This window comes from Cervus canadensis, chromosome X (genome assembly GCF_019320065.1).
Source record: "Cervus canadensis isolate Bull #8, Minnesota chromosome X, ASM1932006v1, whole genome shotgun sequence".
In the NCBI taxonomy this organism is placed as follows: Eukaryota; Metazoa; Chordata; class Mammalia; order Artiodactyla; family Cervidae; genus Cervus; species Cervus canadensis.
In genome coordinates this window covers 66,639,063-66,658,448 of record NC_057419.1, presented here as the reverse complement: position 1 = coordinate 66,658,448, position 19,386 = coordinate 66,639,063, and the positions used below count along the sequence as shown (strand labels likewise).

Below are 19,386 nucleotides of genomic sequence, written 5' to 3'. Positions count from 1 at the left end.
AATGTCCATCAATAGAGGAATGGATAAAGAAGATGTGGTACATATATACAACGGAATATTACTCAGCTACAAAAAGAATGAAATAATGCCATTTGCAGCAACATACATGGACCTAGAGATGATCATACTAAGTGAAGTAAGTCAGACAAAGAAAAACAAATATCATATGATATCACTCATATGTGGAATCTAATTTTACAATATGAAATAAACTTATTTATGAAACTGAAAAAATAAAATAAAATAAGCTAGAAGGATATACTATATAATACAGTGACTATGGCCAGTATTTTACAGTAACTATAAATAGAGTTAAACTTTTAAAACTGGAAATCGCTATATTGTACAACTATAACATATAATATTGTACATCAAATATACTTTAATAAAAAAGAAAAAATCTTCCAACCTCCAATAAATAATAAAATTACTCTTAAATAAAATGTTTATATAAAAAAACTAATGCCAGAATAGCTCAGAAGAAGGTGTGGCGATCTGCCCAGGGAGGGATCAGGACAAAGGAAAGCTCTTTCTTTCTTTCTTTCCCACACTGGAAAAGGTTTAAGAGGTAGCAAATTTGACTTTGGTTTCAAAAGAGGAACTGGAGTTTTCTATAGAAAGGAATTTTAAGCAGAAGGAAGAGCAAGAATAAATGTTCAGAGACAGTAGAGGATATGAGGTTTTCAGATAAGGAGGAGGACATATTCAGGATCACCAGATTTGTGGAGGTTCTAAGAAAACTTGAAAAAAATCTGTGACTAGAATACAAAAAGTTGTGCATGTCATGATAAGGAATTTGGATTTATCCTATAAATTCAACAAGTATCAAAGAGAATGTTTTAAGGACAGCAACCATCATGGAGACGATCTGTAGTCTAGAATCCATTTAGGAAGTTTTCTACTGTTTTCTGAGTTAGAAATACAGAATATCAATTACAGAGGTACCAATGGGCTAGATTTGGAGTCATTTAATGAATAGCATTAATGAAATTTGCTGGCAATCTGGATGTCAGAAGTGAGAGAAGAGAAAAATCACCTGGAGAAGACCCTAAATTCCCTCATTTAGTTTACCAGAAAGATAGTACTTCAGTTATCTGAAAGAAAAAAAGAGAAACATTAATAGTTCACGGTTATAACAGCAGAAATAAAGAAGAGATCACAGTCTCCATATGATAGTCACAAGGCTTGCTTATTTGATAGGCATTTCAATTTTTCTCACTCCTATTTGTGTCCCCACATATTGAATAGCACTTAATTTTATTCAACACATAAACTTCTTTCTATAACTAATTTCAATAGATACGTTTTAAAGTGGCTACGTGTGAAGGGGGGTGGTGGTGGGAAACTTCATCTTGTCCAAGAAACTTTCATCTTCCATTGGGATCAAAAACTGAAGAGTCTATATAGTATGTCATATGTAAAGTCCCTTAATTACAAACATTGCTCCAACCCACTACACAATCTTCCTTACATAGACAGGCACTATAGTATCTTGGTTAAGTACAGGACTGCATTACCTGAGTTATTATCCTGTCACTATTTAACTACAAGTTTGTAACTACATAATTTAGGGTTTGTTATGTATATCTCTCAGGGTCTCACTTTTTTCATCTGTCAAAATAGATCAACCTTCATGGGCTGCTGAGATGATTACAATATTTTCAGGAACATACTAATGGCTCAGTGACTATTAGTCATTTATTTCTACCAGTATTGTTGTTTAGTTGCTAAGTCAGGTCCAACTCTTTTGCAACCCCATAGACTGTAGCCCATCAGGCTCCTCTGCCCTTGGGATTTTCCAGGCAGGAATACTAGAGTGGGTTGCCATTTCCTTCTCCAGGGGATCTTCCAGACCCAGGGATTGAATCCACGTCTTCTGCATGGGCAGGCGGATTCTTAACCACTGAGCCACTAAGGAAACCTACTACTACTTTTACTCCTCTTTGAAATGCTCTTCATTTGGCAGGACCGAGAGACATAGCAGGAAAAGATAGTTAAAAAAAATATTCAACACAACTTTATGCTATAAATTTCTATAAACAGAATTATTAACTTCTTTTCCAGCAGACATATTTGTTATTTATTAGATGGGTTATATTAGCCTCAATTTTTAGGAAGGAAAATTGAAGCTCAGAGTACCTAAGATACTGTTGTAAGTTTACAAAGATAGGAAGTTACAAAAGTAGGTGGAGACCCTATGCCTTCCTTACCCTGTTCTATTCAATATCCTTATGGTTTAAAAAATTTGCCTATTTTAATAGCAATTGAAATACAGTAGAGTCTATCACTGTTACTTGTTTAGGCAGCTATGTATAGGTTTGGGTTCCACCTCTGCCACTTGCTATCTGGATGATTTTGGAGGAGTTACTTCTCTAAACTTCAATTACTTAATCTGGAAAAAAATGGAATAATATTTGCCTTTTACAATATTTAGGCATTGGTTAAAACAACACATATAAAGCACTTCCCAGGGGCTTCCCTGGTAGCTCAGACGGTAAAGAATCTGGATCCAGTGTGGGAGACCCAGGTTCAATCCCTGGGTCCGGAAGATCCCTTGGAAAAGGGAATGGCAACCCACTCCAGTATTCTTGCCTGGAAAATCCTACACACAGAGGAGCCTGGTGGGCTACAGTCCCTGGGGTCACAAAGAGTCAGACACGACTGAGTGACTAACACACACACACACACACACACACACACACACACACAAAGCACTTTGAAAGTTGCTGGCATATAGGACTAAGTCCTCATTATCTATTTATTATTATTCTTATCTGAGTCTTCTAGTGTAAACCCAGTCTCTTTAGAAAGACACTAACAGATTTGCTGAAAAGGAATTACTTAGTCCTAAAAGTATTGTTACTCAACACACCAATATTCTTTATAAGATTAATGTTATGCTCTCAAGTGGCCCACCAAAGCTCCAATACACTGGCCACCTGATGTGAAGAGCTGACTCATTAGAAAAGACCCCCATGCTGGGAAAGATTAAAGGTAGGAGGAGAAGAGGATGACAGAGGATGAGATGGTTGGATGGCATCACCAACTCGATGGGCGTGAGTTTGAGCAAGCTCTGGGAGTTGGTGATGGACACGGAATTCTGGAGTGCTGCAGTCCATGGGGTCGCAAAGAGTCGGACATGACTGAGCGGCAGAACAACAAGTGGCCCACCAGGTATTCCAACTTCACTATGATAAATCATAATTTAGTTAATATCATTCTTATTGCTATTATTATATACAAGAAAAATTATGGATAGCTTGTATCTAGGAAAATCACTATGAACATTAACATCACAGGCTGCATAGTACATGACCTACAATTTTATACTTCAAGAAAACAGTGGAAAATCCACTATGGTTCATTAGCTTCTCAGTTTGTACCACTAGGCATTTTGCCACTATCTCTTCCTAAATTATCTTACTCTGATGAGATGCCAGCTTAGAGGTGGTCTCCCATGTATTACAGTTACACTTATTTCAGAGTAATATATACTACTACTTATTAAAAAATGACCCAAAGAGATGAAGTTACTCTAATTTTAAGGGGGAACTGTTAATAAGAACACAAGTTTGAAAACAAACAAAATAGCAAAGTAGCACATATTATCTTCCACTCCTTTACTTATAAAAGCTATATGATGAGCATCTTTTATGTACCAGGTATTGATACATCTTATTTCAAAGACACTTAAGCCATGTTCTCAGTCCAGAAAGGGCTCACCACTTAGGCAGGGAGACCGAGAAATTTTTAAAAAAAGTACAGAGTGTGATAAGAGCAAAGATAAGAAAAATCTATTAAGTTTATATAGGGAAAGGGTTATCTAAGCCATGTTAATGAAACTGAATTTATTAAGTTGTTTCCTTTGGTTTTGTGTGAAAAGCATGACAGGTCTCACACAACTTCAATGAAAAATGCCAGGTGACACAACTAATTGTTCTTATTGTAAATAGAATGTGTGGCCATGTTTCTCAGACTGCATAATGATGCTGACAGCTATAAATACTTCACTGTTCAGTATGTGCTAGGCACTGTTCTTAGCAAAACTCTATCACATTGGATTCTTACAACAGCTCATATTACAGATGAGTAAACAAAGAATTATATGATCAAGTAACTTGCTCAAAGTCTCACAACTCCAAGACTGGGGAGTCAGGATTTCAAATCATGGAACACAATTCTGTCACTAAAGAGGTTACTCTTTTGGTAGATGAAGAATCTTCCCCCAAATTAGTAAATATAAAGGTAAGAAATTAAGCAGATCCCAAATGCTCACAATTAGTTACACAGGAGACCAGTCTGCCCTGGCTCGTGTTGCTCATTCACAGATAGGAAGAAGGGATATGGCTCCTCCCATATCTCCTCCTGCACCTCCATAGGTCTAGTAGCAGACACAGGAATAACATTTAGGCTGCGTTATGTCCCTCTAATATCTAATAAACCAGACCAGCATTAAATGGTAACCATAGGTCTTCCACAGATAAATATCCTACTTCCATATGATATTTATTAGCATACATAAAAATAGAGCTCTGTTGTAAATGAAGCTTGGAAATTACTGAGACAAAACTGCTTTAATAGGCCTCATTCCAATAATATTTCTCAGAACTTTTAATATAAATTGTTAATTTCCAAGACGGGATACTGCAAACTGCGGGGCGGCCGTGAGAAGATACCCCTCGTCCAAGGTAAGGAGCAGCCGCTGCGCTTTGTTGGAGCAGCCGTGAACAGATACCCCACGTCCAAGGTAAGAGAAACCCAAGTAAGACAGTAGGTGTTGCGAGAGGGCATCAGAGGGCAGACACACTAAAACCATAATCACAGAAAAATAGCCAATCTGATCACAGGATCATAGTCTTCTCTAACTCAATGAAACTAAGCCATGCCGTGTGGGACCACCCAAGACGGTCGGGTGATGGTGGAGAGGTCTGACAGAATGTGGTCCACTGGAGAAGGGAATGGCAAACCACTTCAGTGTTCTTGCCTTGAGAATGCCATGAACAGTTTGAAAAGGCAAAATGATAGGATACTGAAAGAGGAATTCACCAGGTCGGTAGGTACCCAATATGATACTGGAGATCAGTGGAGAAATAACTCCAGAAAGAATGAAGGGATGGAGCCAAAGCAAAAACAATACCCAGTTGTGGATGGGACTGGTGATAGAAGCAAGGTCCAATGCCATAAAGAGCAATATTGCATAGGAATCTGGAATGTTAGGTCCATGAATCAAGGCAAATAGTAAGTGGTCAAACAGGAGATGGCAAGAGTGAACATCGACATTCTAGGAATCAGTGAACTAAAATGGACTTGAACGGGTGAATTTAACTCAGATGACCATTATATCTACTACTGTGGGCAGGAATCCCTTAGAAGAAATGGAGTAGCCATCATGATCAACAAAAGAGTCTGAAATGCAGTACTTGGATGCAATCTCCAAAATGACAGAATGACCTCTGTTCATTTCCAAGGCAAACCATTCAATATCATGGTAATCCAAGCCTATGCCCCAACCAGTAACACTGAAGAAGCTGAAGTTGAATGGTTCTATGAAGACCTACAAGACCTTTTAGAACTAACACACAAAAAAGATGTCCTTTTCATTATAGGGGATTGGAATGCAAAAGCAGGAAATCAAGAAACACCTGGAGTAACTCAAAGGCAAATTTGGCCTTGGAGTACAGAATGAAGCAGGACAAAGGCTAATAGAGTTTTGCCAAGAGAACGCACTGGTCATAGCAAACACCCTTTCCAACAATACAAGAGAAGACTCTACACATGGACATCACCAGATGGTCAACACCAAAATCAGACTGACTGTATTCTTTGCAGCCAAAGATGGAGAAGCTCTATACAGTCAGCAAAAACAAGACCAGGAGCTGACTGTGGCTCAGATCATGAACTGCTTATTGCCAAATTCAGACTTAAACTGAAGAAAGTAGGGATAACCACTAGACCCTAAATCAAATCCCTTATGACTATACAGTGGAAGTGAGAAATAGATTTAAGGGACTAGATCTGATAGAGAGAGTCTGATGAACTATGGACGGAGGTTCGTGACATTGTACAGGAGACAGGGATCAAGACCGTCCCCATGGAAAAGAAATGCAAAAAGGCAAAATGGTTGTCTGAGGAGGCCTTACAAATAGCTGTGAAAAGAAGAGAAGCGAAAAGCAAAGGAGAAAAGGAAAGATATTCCCATTTGAATGCAGAGTTCCAAAGAATAGCCAGGAGAAATGAGAAAAGCCTTCCTCAGCGATCAATGCAAAGAAATAGAGGAAAACAACAGAATGGGAAAGACTAGAGATCTCTTCAAGAAAATTAGAGATATCAAGGGAACATTTCATGCAAAAATGGGCTCAATAAAGGACAGAAATAGTATGGACCTAACAGAAGCAGAAGATATTAAGAAGAGGTGGCAAGAATACACAGAAGAGCTGTACAAAAAAGATCATCACGACCCAGATAATCACGATGGTATGATCACTCACCTAGAGCCAGACATCCTGGAATGTGAAGCCAAGCGGGCCTTAGGAAGCATCACTGCGAACAAAGCTAGTGGATGTGATAGAATTCCAGTTGACCTATTTCAAATCCTGAAAGATGAGGCTGTGAAGGTGCTGCACTCAATATGTCAACAAACCCGGAAAACTCAGCAGTGGCCACAGGACTGGAAAAGGTCAGTTTTCATTCCAATCCCAAAGAAAGGCAATGCCAAAGAATGCTCAAACTACCGCACAATTGCACTCATCTCACACGCTAGTAATGTAATGCTTAAAATTCTCCAAGCCAGGCTTCAGCAATATGTGAACCGTGAACTTCCAGATATTCAAGCTGGTTTTAGAAAAGGCAGAGGAACCAGAGGTCAAATTGCCAACATCCACTGGATCATTGAAAAAGCAAGAGAGTTCCAGAAAAACACCTATTTCTGCTTTATTGACTACGCCAAAGCCTTTGACTGTGTAGATCACAATAAACTGTGGAAAATTCTGAAAGAGATGGGAATACCAGACCACCTGACCTGCCTCTTGAGAAACCTGTATGCAGGTCAGGAAGCAACAGTTAGAACTGTATATGGACCAACAGACTGGTTCCAAATAGGAAAAGGAGTATGTCAAGGCTGTATATTTTCACCCTGATTATTTAACTTATATGCCGAGTACATCATGAGAAACGCTGGGCTGGAAGAAGCACAAGCTGTAATCAAGATTGCCAGGAGAAATATCAATAACCTCAGATATGCAGATGACACCACCCTTATGGCAGAAAGTAAAGAGGAACTAAAAAGCCTCTTGATGAAGGTGAAAGAGGAGAGTGAAAAAGTTGGCTTAAAGCTTAACATTCAGAAAACTAAGATCATGGCATCTGGTCCCATCACTTCATGGGAAATAGATGGGGAGACAATGTAAAGAGTGGCTGACTTTATTTTGGGGGGCTCCAAAATCACTGCAGATGGTGATTGCAGTCATGAAATTAAAAGACGCTTGCTCCTTGGAAAGAAAGTTATGACCAATCTAGATAGCATATTAAAAAGCAGAAACATTACTTTGCCAACAAAGGTCTGTCTGGTCAAGGCTATGGTTTTTCCAGTGGTCATGTATGGATGTGAGAGTTGGACTGTGAAGAAAGCTGAGTGCCAAAAAATTGATGTTTTTGAATTGTGGTGTTGGAGAAGACTCTTGAGAGTCCCTTGGACTGCAAGGAGATCCAACCAGTCCATCCTAAAGGAGATCAGTCCTGGGTGTTCATTGGAAGGATTGATGCTGAAGCTGAAACTCCAATATTTGGCCACTTCATGGGAAGTGTTGACTCATTGGAAAAGATCCTGATGCTGGGAGGGATTGGGGGCAGGAGGAGAAGGGGATGACAGCAAATGAGATGGCTGGATGGCATCACTGACTTGATGGACATGAGTTTGAGTAAGCTTCAGGAGTTGGTGATGGACAGGGAGGCCTGGCGTGCTGTGATTCATGCGGTTGCAAAGAGTGGGACATGACTGAACTGAACTGAACTGAACTGACTGTCTGTGGGATGCACTTTGGGAAACCATTCTAGAAAGTTAATTATTTAATTTTAGAATATAGTAATTATCACTGTAAGCATTCATATTTCTCTCTCTTGAGTAAATCAGGTGTCTTTTCAGAGGTCTTGTTGCTTAGCTACAAAGTAACCAGAAATGCTTAATGAATCATCTGAAAATCAAATTATCAATAAAGTACATTATCACTTTCTATTATTGGGAGAGTTGTTTGGCTTTTTTCATATTAAGAAGAAAGAGTCATATTTAAAACTTACAAGGTAACACAAGCTGCCTGATAACTTGATTAAGTAAGCATTAGAGCACATTTTAGGACTGCTTTATTGTAAATAAGAGAATCGACAACTGTGTTACAGGATCTACACGAACCTTTCCTGTAAAAGCAGCTCCCTAGGGGATCTCAAGTACATCGTTACCCAAATACTAAATAGTATTTTACATTTTCTGAAAGTAGAAAAGCTATCAGAAGCTTCTGTCTTACATGTAGGGTATGAATTATTTGCTTCCATTAATTTTTTAACTTGTCAGCAATGTTTCCCTTTTGAAAAATACCTTATGGTTCCAAATTATACATTCATATTATTTTTTTGCTAGTTGAACATTTCTGTCCATACTGTATCCCACCATAATTTCTTAGCTTGATACCTGACACAGAATAGGTACCTAAGTAATAGTTTTTGAAAAAAATTGACAAATTACTGATCTGTACTTTCCCAGGAGAAAACATTTTCTAACTATTATTAATCAAATGGATTTTTATCTTCTATTTACATTACAGTGTTCTCATTTTCATACCTCCCTCTCTACACTTAGTCACATCTTGACTAATTGCTCTCAGCTTCTGCCAATAGCTTCTTCACCACCATGGTTATATCAATCCAGATACCAGTAATCGCAGCATTCTTCATAACAGCCAAGAACTTGAAATAATGTAAGCATCATCCATTGGTCAATGATTACATATACTGAAGTATTTCCAGATAATGAGATAGTATTTAGCATAACAAAGTACATGCTAAACATAATAAAAATTGCAAACTTCATGAAAACAGGCAAAAGTCAGCCACAAAGGCCACTTCTTTCATTATTCTATTTAAATGACATATTCAAAAATCGCAGCTTCCTAGAGATATAAAGTGGATTAGTAGATTCCTAGGGTTGGAGGTGAAGCCTGGAGGTAAAAATAGGGATGTCCTAAAGTGTTCTAAAACTGAATTGTAGTGATGGTTGTGCAACTTGGTAAGTTTATTAAAAATCATTGAATTGTATAAATGAATTAATTTTCTGGCATATAAGTTAAACTTTGTAAGGTATAGCTCGGGCCAAGGCAGAAAAGGAGAGATGACCTCAATGGAGGTAGGTTACCTTTATTCAGGCAAGCAGGGGTGACAGTCGCCCTAATGACCAGGTTGAGCGCAAGAGGGATCAGGGAGGCTTCATATTTAATAAAGGGAGGTTTGTGGAAGGGATAAGGGAAATGTTAGTCAGGTAGGAAGTTTTGGGTAATCTTTAGTTGAGATGGCATTTGTAGTTGAACAGGGGTTGGGAGGTTTGGGGCAGGGGATGATAAGTCTCAGGTAGATGCAACCAGCCCAGAGCATCAGGGCAGGATTTAAAGTTTGGTTTTGTTTCCCCCCCGAGGTTAGATGACTCAACAAGGGCCTTTGAGACCACTGTTTTTCTTTTCTAGGCCCAAGGACTCCTTCACACTTAACATAAAGTTGTTAAGTAACTAATGAGTACTCACTCAAAATGAAGGTTCTGACCACAATCAGCCTATGAGCTAGTATCTTTGTTACATAAAACTGCTTTCTACATAGACATTCATTTTGCACCAGAAATGCTTTTGACATTAAATAATACTATTCTAGGAACTATTTGAGAGTTGTGATAACTATTTCATAAGCACCCATTTGTCAGTATGCCTTTACTATCAGGAAATACACATTTCATTTTCAGCAAACCTGACTGTATTATCCTGGATTAACCTCATTTTATTCTTTGATTTCTTTATCTGAAAAAAAAAAATGATGCCCCTTCTTTATCAAGCATTTAAGTATTCACAAATGGAATATCTTCTAAACACAGAATATCAATTATTCCATTTAAATAATGTTCTGAGATGATTATTGCTCTAAGAGAGCTTTTTACCAAAGTTAGTTCCCAAGTGATTTTTTCTAAATGCATTGGAAACTGACAGCTACTTTGCCCTATTATAAATATATCAAATTGCACCCTTTTCAAAGATAGAAACAGGTCAAAATATATTATAAAGCTAGAAAAACATTGCTTTTTAATAATACATTCATTCATGATCAGTAAGGAATATTCAGAATGCAACATTTAAGTAATTAAGTAGTTAAAATAGTTTTCCTTATACATGACATAAAAAAATCCAGGTGGCTTATGTATTCAAATTCTTCATATACATTAAAATAGCTAATTTGAAAAATAGGTTTTTTGCATTTTAAATCAGGTTGTAACAGAAAATATTTTAATGTAGTACAACCACAAGCTTTTCCTGTATTTTTTTTTAGAACCTGAAAGTGAAATGTATAGATTTTTCACTATCCCTATGATTTAATTTTTCTCATCAGGAGGAGCTGAATGTAGTTGTCCTTTGGTGTATTTTTTTCTAAGAAGACATCTATGTTTTTCTACCTGAATTTTTGAAATTTTTCTTAACTAAAGGCATATTAACAATTTAAAGCATCTGAAGGTTTTTCAGATAGTTTTTCAATACTTTTGAACAAAAGAAAATTTCAAATTCAATCAAAATCTTATGGAATAAATATCAAGAGAACTTTAACTTAAAATGGTAATTCTATACAACTTGGAGATTAAGAAGGCCATATTTGACAAGGGCATCACTCTGCCCTAAATGCAATGTTGGGCTGAATCCCAATTTCTCTTTGAACCTCTGCCCATTATTCTTTGATACTAATAAATCCTTGAATTATAAAATTTAAATAAAACCCAAAAACAGTAAAAAAGAAGCTGAGAATATCAAGTTGATATTAGCCTTAATACTTCAAATTAAATAAAGTATTTAAATAATATTCTTCTTGGTTGTATGACCTTGGACAAGTTCTTACCATCTTTGAATGCCAGGTTATCGGTAAAATGGATTGAGAGTTATACTATGCAGTAAATGAGTTAACATGTCAAACACTGTGTAGATCACCTGATACATGGTAAGCATTCAATAAGTGAGGAAGAAACTCAATTAGTTCTTTATTGAGCCAATCAAAAACAAATTGAATCTAAAATAATGGTAACAATATAAGATATTCTATATTTCTTAGAATTTTCTATTGCAACCTGGACATGTAGGAGAAGCACTGAACTTAATATTCCTAAACATTATTCTCAAATTTTAGTCAAACCATTTATTGAAAAAATTATTGAGAAATGATTGCCATACATGGGTAACTGAAACTAAACATTTTCTGTTTAACAGAAAGTTATCCTATATAAACAGACACCAGTTCTCAAGAGTTCATCATTCCAATTCTTTTTTCCTCAAAGTCACAGTCTAATTCAACTCCAGTGGCTTTTAGATATAGTGAAGTCACTCAGCCGTGTCCAACTCTTTGTGACCCCATGGACTGTAGCCCACCAGGCTCCTCCATCCATGGGATTTTCCAAGCAAGAGTACTGGAGTGGGTTGCCATTTCCTTCTCCAGGAGATCTTCCCGACCCAGGGATTGAACCCGGGTCTCCTGCATTGTAGGCAGATGCTTTACCAGCTGAGCCACCAGGGAAGTCTTTAGATATAGTAGATGACATTAAATGGCAATATATTGTCAACAACTTAGTTCACAACATTTTGCCTTAAAATTTAGAAATCAATCACATACTTCATGGAACATACTATTAGAAATATTCAGCAACTTTTAAAAGCCACAATTCCATAGTTACTCTGTATTTCCCTCTAATTTAGACATCAAACAAAACATTTCAAAAGAATCCTGTCACTACCATGGATTGAACTCCACAAGGAAGTATTGGGTATGTCTTCTCCAGCCACTCATTTTCTTGAATGATTAAAAGTTCATGTGAATGATATGCCTGAGAAACAGCACACTCTAGATCTATGATGTGTTATTATCATAATGTAGGTAAGATACACACATTTGCAGCAACATTTCATGCTAGGTGATAGATGTATGGTTTTAAGATGCCCACTCAAATGACAGGTCATCTGTGATAAGTCTATTTGTGAAAGTAATACACTGACTGTGAAAAATCATCTATTGCTTTAATGATCACATCAGGATCGTCGATATGATTTACACATCCTTTATTTCTAAATTTGAGAATAAAGTTTTCACTTTCCAAATTAATTGGTTATCATTTTGGTTATTGGACTAAGTATGTATTGGAAGTTTATATGACTAAATTTTTTAATAGTCTTAAGAGAAAGTAAATGGACTTTAACTGAGAATCCTTGTCCTTTAGATCAATGCTCTAAATTCTTACTATTAATAAAAAAAAATCTGGCAGTCAAGTTTCATATTCTGATTCAGCAGATTCAGGACAAAGCCTGTGATTTTGTGTATCTGATAAGGCCACTGGTCCATAGACTACACTTTGAGTTCAAAGGCTCTAGGTTACTAACATACTGACAAAGCAAAGTTTAAAAATTAGAAAAAAATCTCTTCCATTAGGATATAAATATTAAATTCTGTGAGACAAGTAAAAGAAAAAGCTTGGTGACAGGAAAGAACATGGTATGCTAGAGTGGATGAAAAACCTTTAGCCCTTTATCATCACTCTGTAGGACATACTATAGATTATTTTCTCTCTGCTCACCTTCAGCCTACCTTAAATCCATTCTACAAATTCTATGAAATGCAGCATCAAATTTCTAGAGGGGAAGAAAATATGTAAACTTAGATGGGAATAAAATTTACATATTTAATTAACCTCTGTCATTCCCTTCGATTACAAATGTGGATAACAAACTCAAAATAGCAGTGCCTGCCATTCGATCTGTGTCTGTTGTTGATCACTACATCGTGTCCAACTCTTCTGCAGCTGACCCCATGGACTGTGGCCCATCAGACTCCTCTGTCCCTGGGATTTCCCAGGCAAAAATACTGGAGTGGGTTGCCATTTTCTCTTCTGGGGTATCTTCCTTACTCAGGGATCAAACCTCCATCTCCTGCATTGGCAGGCAGGGTGTTTACCACTGATTCACCAGGGAAGCCCTTTGATCTGTACAGGCATCCTATACATCAGCTGTCCCCAATCTTTTTGGCACCAGGGACTATTTTTGTGGAACACAATTTTCCACAGACCAGAGGGTGGGGCGATGGATCGGGGACGCCTGACATACATGATACATATTATGAATTTATGACAGTTATAAATCTATGAGTGGCTAGATCTATTTATAAGTATATATTATATTACAAAAATGTAATATTCTAATTGTATTAGCATATAATTTCTTTTATAAGCCTTTGCAATTTATTTTTGGATTTTAAGGCATTTTTCTAAACAGAAAGAGACACACAGACTTAGAAAATGAACTCATGGTTGCCGGGGTTGGGAGGGGAAGGGATAGTTAAGGACTTTAAGAAGGTCATGTACACACTGCCATATTTTAAATGGATAACCAACAAAAACCTATTGTATAGCAAAAAAATAAAGGCATTTTTCTTAGAAGGGATTCTGAGGTGTTACCAGACTGCCAAAGGGATTCATATCATAATCATTTCAACCATCATGTGCCTACCTCCACTTTACCTTAACTTATTAGAATGTAATACTTCCAGCAACAATTTGATGCTCCCTCATTCCTTCTCAAGTTGCCTAGGTATCTACCCTCCATTTTCTTTTAGAAGCCTCCACACACTTGCATCATGGTATTTATCATATACATGCAGTATATTTCCTTGCATGTACCTCTAACACACTTCAAAAACACCAAAAGGGAAGGAAATATGACTGCTCGAGACATCTTCCGTATCTGGCACATAATAGTTACAGTTGACCCTTGAACAACATGGATTTGAACTCTGTGGCTTCACTTAAACATCGACTTTTTTTTTCAAAGGTAAATACTGCAGTACTTCATGGTCTGTGGCCGAATACCTAGATGCAGAATCAAAGAACTAACTGTAAATATAAAGGGCTGACATTAAGACTTAAGTCTGATACTCATCTGTGTCACTAGGTATTTGTGGGTCCTTATAACTTTTCTTAATTTCTCACCATTATACCCCTTCCAGTTGTTCAAAATAATATAATAGTTTGTGGTTATGGATGTCCAGACCTCTTTTAAAAATAAGTGGGGAAACAGCATTGAAGAAATACTAAAATATATTAAATTTGATACTCTATAGGACACTAAAGCTCCAAGATGTGTGAGAATGAGTTCTGTGCTCAAATAGTTATGAGAAAAACATTGTATACTAGGTCTTAGTACAGGGGTCAGATTTTTCTTTTTTTTTTTTTTAACATAAAAGCTCGATAGTAATAAACATTTTTAGCTTTGCAGGCCATACGGTCTCTATCACAGTTATTCCTGTCATTATAACACAAAAGGAGCCATAGAAAATACATACATGAATAGGCATTGCTATGTTCCAATAAACCCTTATTTATAAACACAGAGCTGGCTGAATTTAGCCCATCCTAGTCACAGTTCTACTTTGCCAACAAAGGTCCGTCTAGTCAAGGCTATGGTTTTCCAGTGGTCATGTAATGGATGTGAGAGTTGGACTGTGAAGAAAGCTGAGTGCCGAAAAATTGATGCTTTTGAACTATGGTGTTGGAGAAGACTCTGAGAGTCCCTTGGACTGCAAGGAGATCCAACTTGTCCATCCTAAAGAGACAAGTCCTGGGGTGTCATTGGAAGGACTGTATGCTGAAGCTGAAACTCCAATACTTTGGCCACCTCATGCGAAGAGTTGACTCATTGGAAAAGACCCTGATGCTGGGAGGGATTGGGGGCAGGAGGAGAAGGGGACGACAGAGGATGAGATGGCTGGATGGCATCACCAACTCAATGGGCATGAATTTGAGTAAACTCCGGGAGTTTGTGATGGACAGGGAGGCCTGGCGTGCTGTGATTCATGGGGCTGCAAAGAGTCAGACACGACTGAGCGGCTGAACTGACTGACTGACTGAGTCACAGATCTACATCCTCAGATGCAATTTACTAGAAGAGTGGGAAATTATACAGGACAATTTTAAATAAAATGTAAACACAATGTTGCCAAACATATTTGAACGTAGATCAGCTTCTATGCTCCAACTAAGAACACATCAGTACACAGTATCTAAAGTATTTTATATGCTCCTACATATGTAGTTTGTGTATGTGGTGGGGACAGAGGAATATATTGAGACTGAATATAAATGGTCAATCATAAAGCTGAAACTTTCTTTGAAATTGTATTTAATTGAAAACCATTTATAGGAATATCAACTTTACTGCTTGAATAAACAATATTTAATTTCATTCTTAAGTATTATAAAAATCAAATGCCTCTTCATGCATTTTTAAAATTTCCATACGCCCATTCAGTTAAAAAATATAAGAACCTAAAAAAATATTATAACAACTCCAAAATAGTTTTATATCTTATCTACATCTCACACAAAAGCTATCTATCTCATTTATTAGCTCTGAGATTAGGGTCCAATTAAAAAGTGATGTATAGGACAGATTAGCTGTATATAGATTTCAGCCCAGGCCTATGTCAACAGATTTGCCCAAAACTCACCGATTTTCTCAGAATTAAACATTTGAATCCTAGAAAATGATCCCCCTCCTCATTTTAGGGCTTATTTCACCAATCTTCTGTCATTGAATCTTTCAATATTTTCTCTCTCTTGTATAATTTCATTAGAATCAAGTGAACCACACTAGGTAAACCTTATTTAAATAAATGTTCATATTATCCTTTTCTCAGTGAAAGAAAAAAATAAACTATAGACTTTATACGGCATCGTTTTTCTGCCTTAACTTTATATTTATTTATAATTGTTAAGTTTACTGCAAACTGTAGACACACAGAGGGCTGCAGCTCAGAGAAATGTAAGAGCACCAAACACTTCTCCCTGAGAGGAAACATCTATCTGCACGATGCCTGATAACTAAAGTATTTTATCCAGCTGCTACCCCATTTATACTAAAGCAACATCAAAACTCCAGTTCAGGGACTGGTATAATCCAGATACCTGAAACTACATTTCTAAGTTCCCAAAAGTCTAAATCTAGGTTGAAATTAATCTCCAGGGTCAATATCCTCTTTCTGTTTTCTATCTTTCTTGCTAGACTCTGTGTTCTTTTAAAATGCTTGCTTCTTTCTTATCTGGATTTTTTTTAGCATAAACTTCAGTCTCCATAAAGCAATATGGCTCTTTAATAAACAACAAACAGAAAATTGTTTAAGGTGTATAAGATTAACCAACTAAGACTTTTTAGGGTCACAGAGTCAGACACTACTGAGCGACTAAGCACACAGAACACATTATATAATAAAAATGTTAACTTCAAGATGTAAAAAAAACCCAAATGACAATTTTAATATATAATAAAGAATAAGCCTAATAAATGGGAAACAAAACAAAACAAAAAAACGGTTAGTTGGACTTAGAGGGAGAAATAAGGAAGTAGGAAACAAGAGACTTAATGTTCATACAATGAATGTATCTCTATATATTACACACTTTTTCATTCATGCTGACTCAAAAGAACATGGTGATGACAGGAGATGAGTAATAAATGGTACCTTAGTTGAAGCAGACCTGCAACAAGAATCTGAGTGTATGTAGTTTATTTGTGGTACAGGCAATGTGAGCTGGACAAAGATACAAAACAGGGAAGGAAGCGTGTGATAACAAGCAAAATATCACAGCAGAAGAATGGAAATTAATCCTGTGTGAAACCCTAAGAAAGGTGTAAGGTTTATACCTCAGTGTCTGTCTGCACTGGAATTTTTAGGAAATTCCTAAGAACCAGTGGTTGAGGTTTCTCAGAGTATAAATTCCTTATCTTTTTTGGCTTGACACACATGTGAACAGGATAAATTTTAGGGTCCCCAGGGGTAAAAAAAAAATATATATTCGGCACAGATATTAAGATCCTGGCATAAGGGTACTGATTGACTGTAAAGAACCTGAAAGAAAAGAGGAACTTCACAAAGGAGGAAGACAGATAGTTGTACCTTAAAGGATGAGTAGGTGGTTACTATACAGAGAAGAGAAATAACCAGTGTATGGAGAGAAAAGGAACAGCAAATTTATCAAAGGCGGGGAATCCGTATTTTCCTAAATATTTGGTCTTCCCACTTCTTGGATATTCTTACATTTGATAGTGATAATGGGTAATATGTCACTTGAAAACACCGAGTTTTTGAGGCATATAGATTTCAAGGATTTTCTGATTAGTCATCTTTGTAGTGTAGAAAAGTAACTGTGGCCTATTATTTTAAAACCAGTCTCTATCATATTCAAGGATTGTAAGACAATATAGTAAAGATGACCATTTTCCCCAAGTTGATCAATCGATTCAGTCCATTTCCAGTCAAAATCCAGGAGGCATTTTTTTTAAATGGGCAAGCTCATTCTAAAATGTATATAGGAAAGCAAGAGCCCTAGAGCAGTTGAAAGAATTTTAAAAAAATGATAAATCAGGAGAATGTATACTACCTGGTTTTTAAGATTTATTATAAAGTGACTGTGATCAAGGCCATACAGCATTAGCAAAAAAATAAAGATATAAGTCAATAGAAAAGAATAACAAGTCGAGAAACAGATCCACACACATATAGTCAACTGATTTTCAAAACACATACCAAGTTAACTCAAGTTAACTGTACTGGAATAACTAGATATCCAGAGAAGAAAATAATTAATGTTGACTATCCTCAGACCAAAAGCATAACTTAATTCAAAAGAATCGCGCACCATAGTTTTATTGAAGTAAATAAAGAAAATGGCACAAATGTGTACAACTCTACGATTTAACACAAATGTGACAGATCTATGAAACCATCACTTAGGGCAAGAAAAGCCGTAAGTTACCAGTACAACAGATGTCCTAGTGGTATTTGACATGTCAAATTCAACAACCATCCTCCTCTGCAATGGCAGCCAGGAGGCTGGCATTTAAAACTATGTTCACCTTGGAGACTGACATCAACAGAATGGTGGACTGCTAGGCTCTAAGCTCTCCTTCCTCCAAGGAAACAAAGTTGAAGGGTTTATACACTCAGATTGTACTTTTGTAAAGAAAATGATTACATGTACATATATTTACAATGAAACACTATTCAGTAATAAAAGCACTGAAGAAATAAAGAAACTGAATTTGTGATTACCATAGGGGAAAGGGGGTTGGGGGAAGGGCTAAATTAAGATGTTGGAATTAACATATATACAGTATCATATATAAAAAAAGATGGTAAAGAATCTGCCTGCAATGCAGAAGACCTGGGTTTGATCCCTGGGTCAGGAAGATCCCCTGAAGAAGGGCATGGCAACCCATTCCAGTATTCTTCCCTGGAGAATCCCATGAGCAGAGGAGCCTGGCAGCCTATAGTCCATGGGGTCACAAAGAGTCAGATGCTACTGAGCAACTAACATTTTCACTTCACACATGGGAAGAGAAACTGAAAAAGAACATATATGTGTGTCTGTGTGTGTGTGTGTCTGTCACACACATATGGGTTTCCCTGGTGGCTCAGATGGTAAAGAATCTGCCTGCAATGCTGGAGACCTGGGTTCAATCCCTGGGTTGGGAAGATCCCCTGGAGAAGGGAATGGCTACCTACTCCAGTATTCTAGCCTGGAGAATTTCATGGACTGTATAGTTCATGGGGTCACAAAGAGTCAGACACAACTGAGTGACTTTCACTTTCACTCACACACACACACATATACACACACACACACGTGATTGAATCACACACACATTTATACACACATGGATATAATGGAATCACTTTGCATCTGAAACTAATACAAGATTGCAAATCAATTCAATGAAAAAGAATGAAGTTCTAATATGTTCTACAACATGGATAAATTCTGAAAACATGCTAAGTGGAATAAGCCAGATATAAAGCATCAAATATATATGACTCCATTTATATGAATTATCTAGAATAGGTAAATTCATATATAGAGAATAGCATATAGAAGTTACCAGGGGCTGAGTGGAAGGGTTACGAGGATTTATTGTTTAATAGGTACTGAGCTTCTGTTTGAAATGACAAACAGTTCTGAAAATGGATAAAAGTGATTGTTGCACAACATTAATATACTTAATTCCAGTAAAGTGTACCCTTAAAATAATTAAACTAATAAATTCTGTAATACACATATTTTAC

General features: G+C 36.8%; 1 protein-coding gene and 1 non-coding gene across 7 annotated transcripts in view; both read right to left on the bottom strand.

Annotated features, from left to right (window-relative positions):
* DMD (dystrophin) overlaps nucleotides 1-19,386 on the bottom strand; it is a 2,532,480-nt gene that overhangs the window by 2,433,207 nt on the left and 79,887 nt on the right. The gene's annotated exons all lie outside the window — the stretch shown is intronic.
* On the bottom strand, nucleotides 11,728-11,799 carry TRNAC-ACA. The gene has a single exon. It is a non-coding gene; the product is annotated as a tRNA-Cys (tRNA).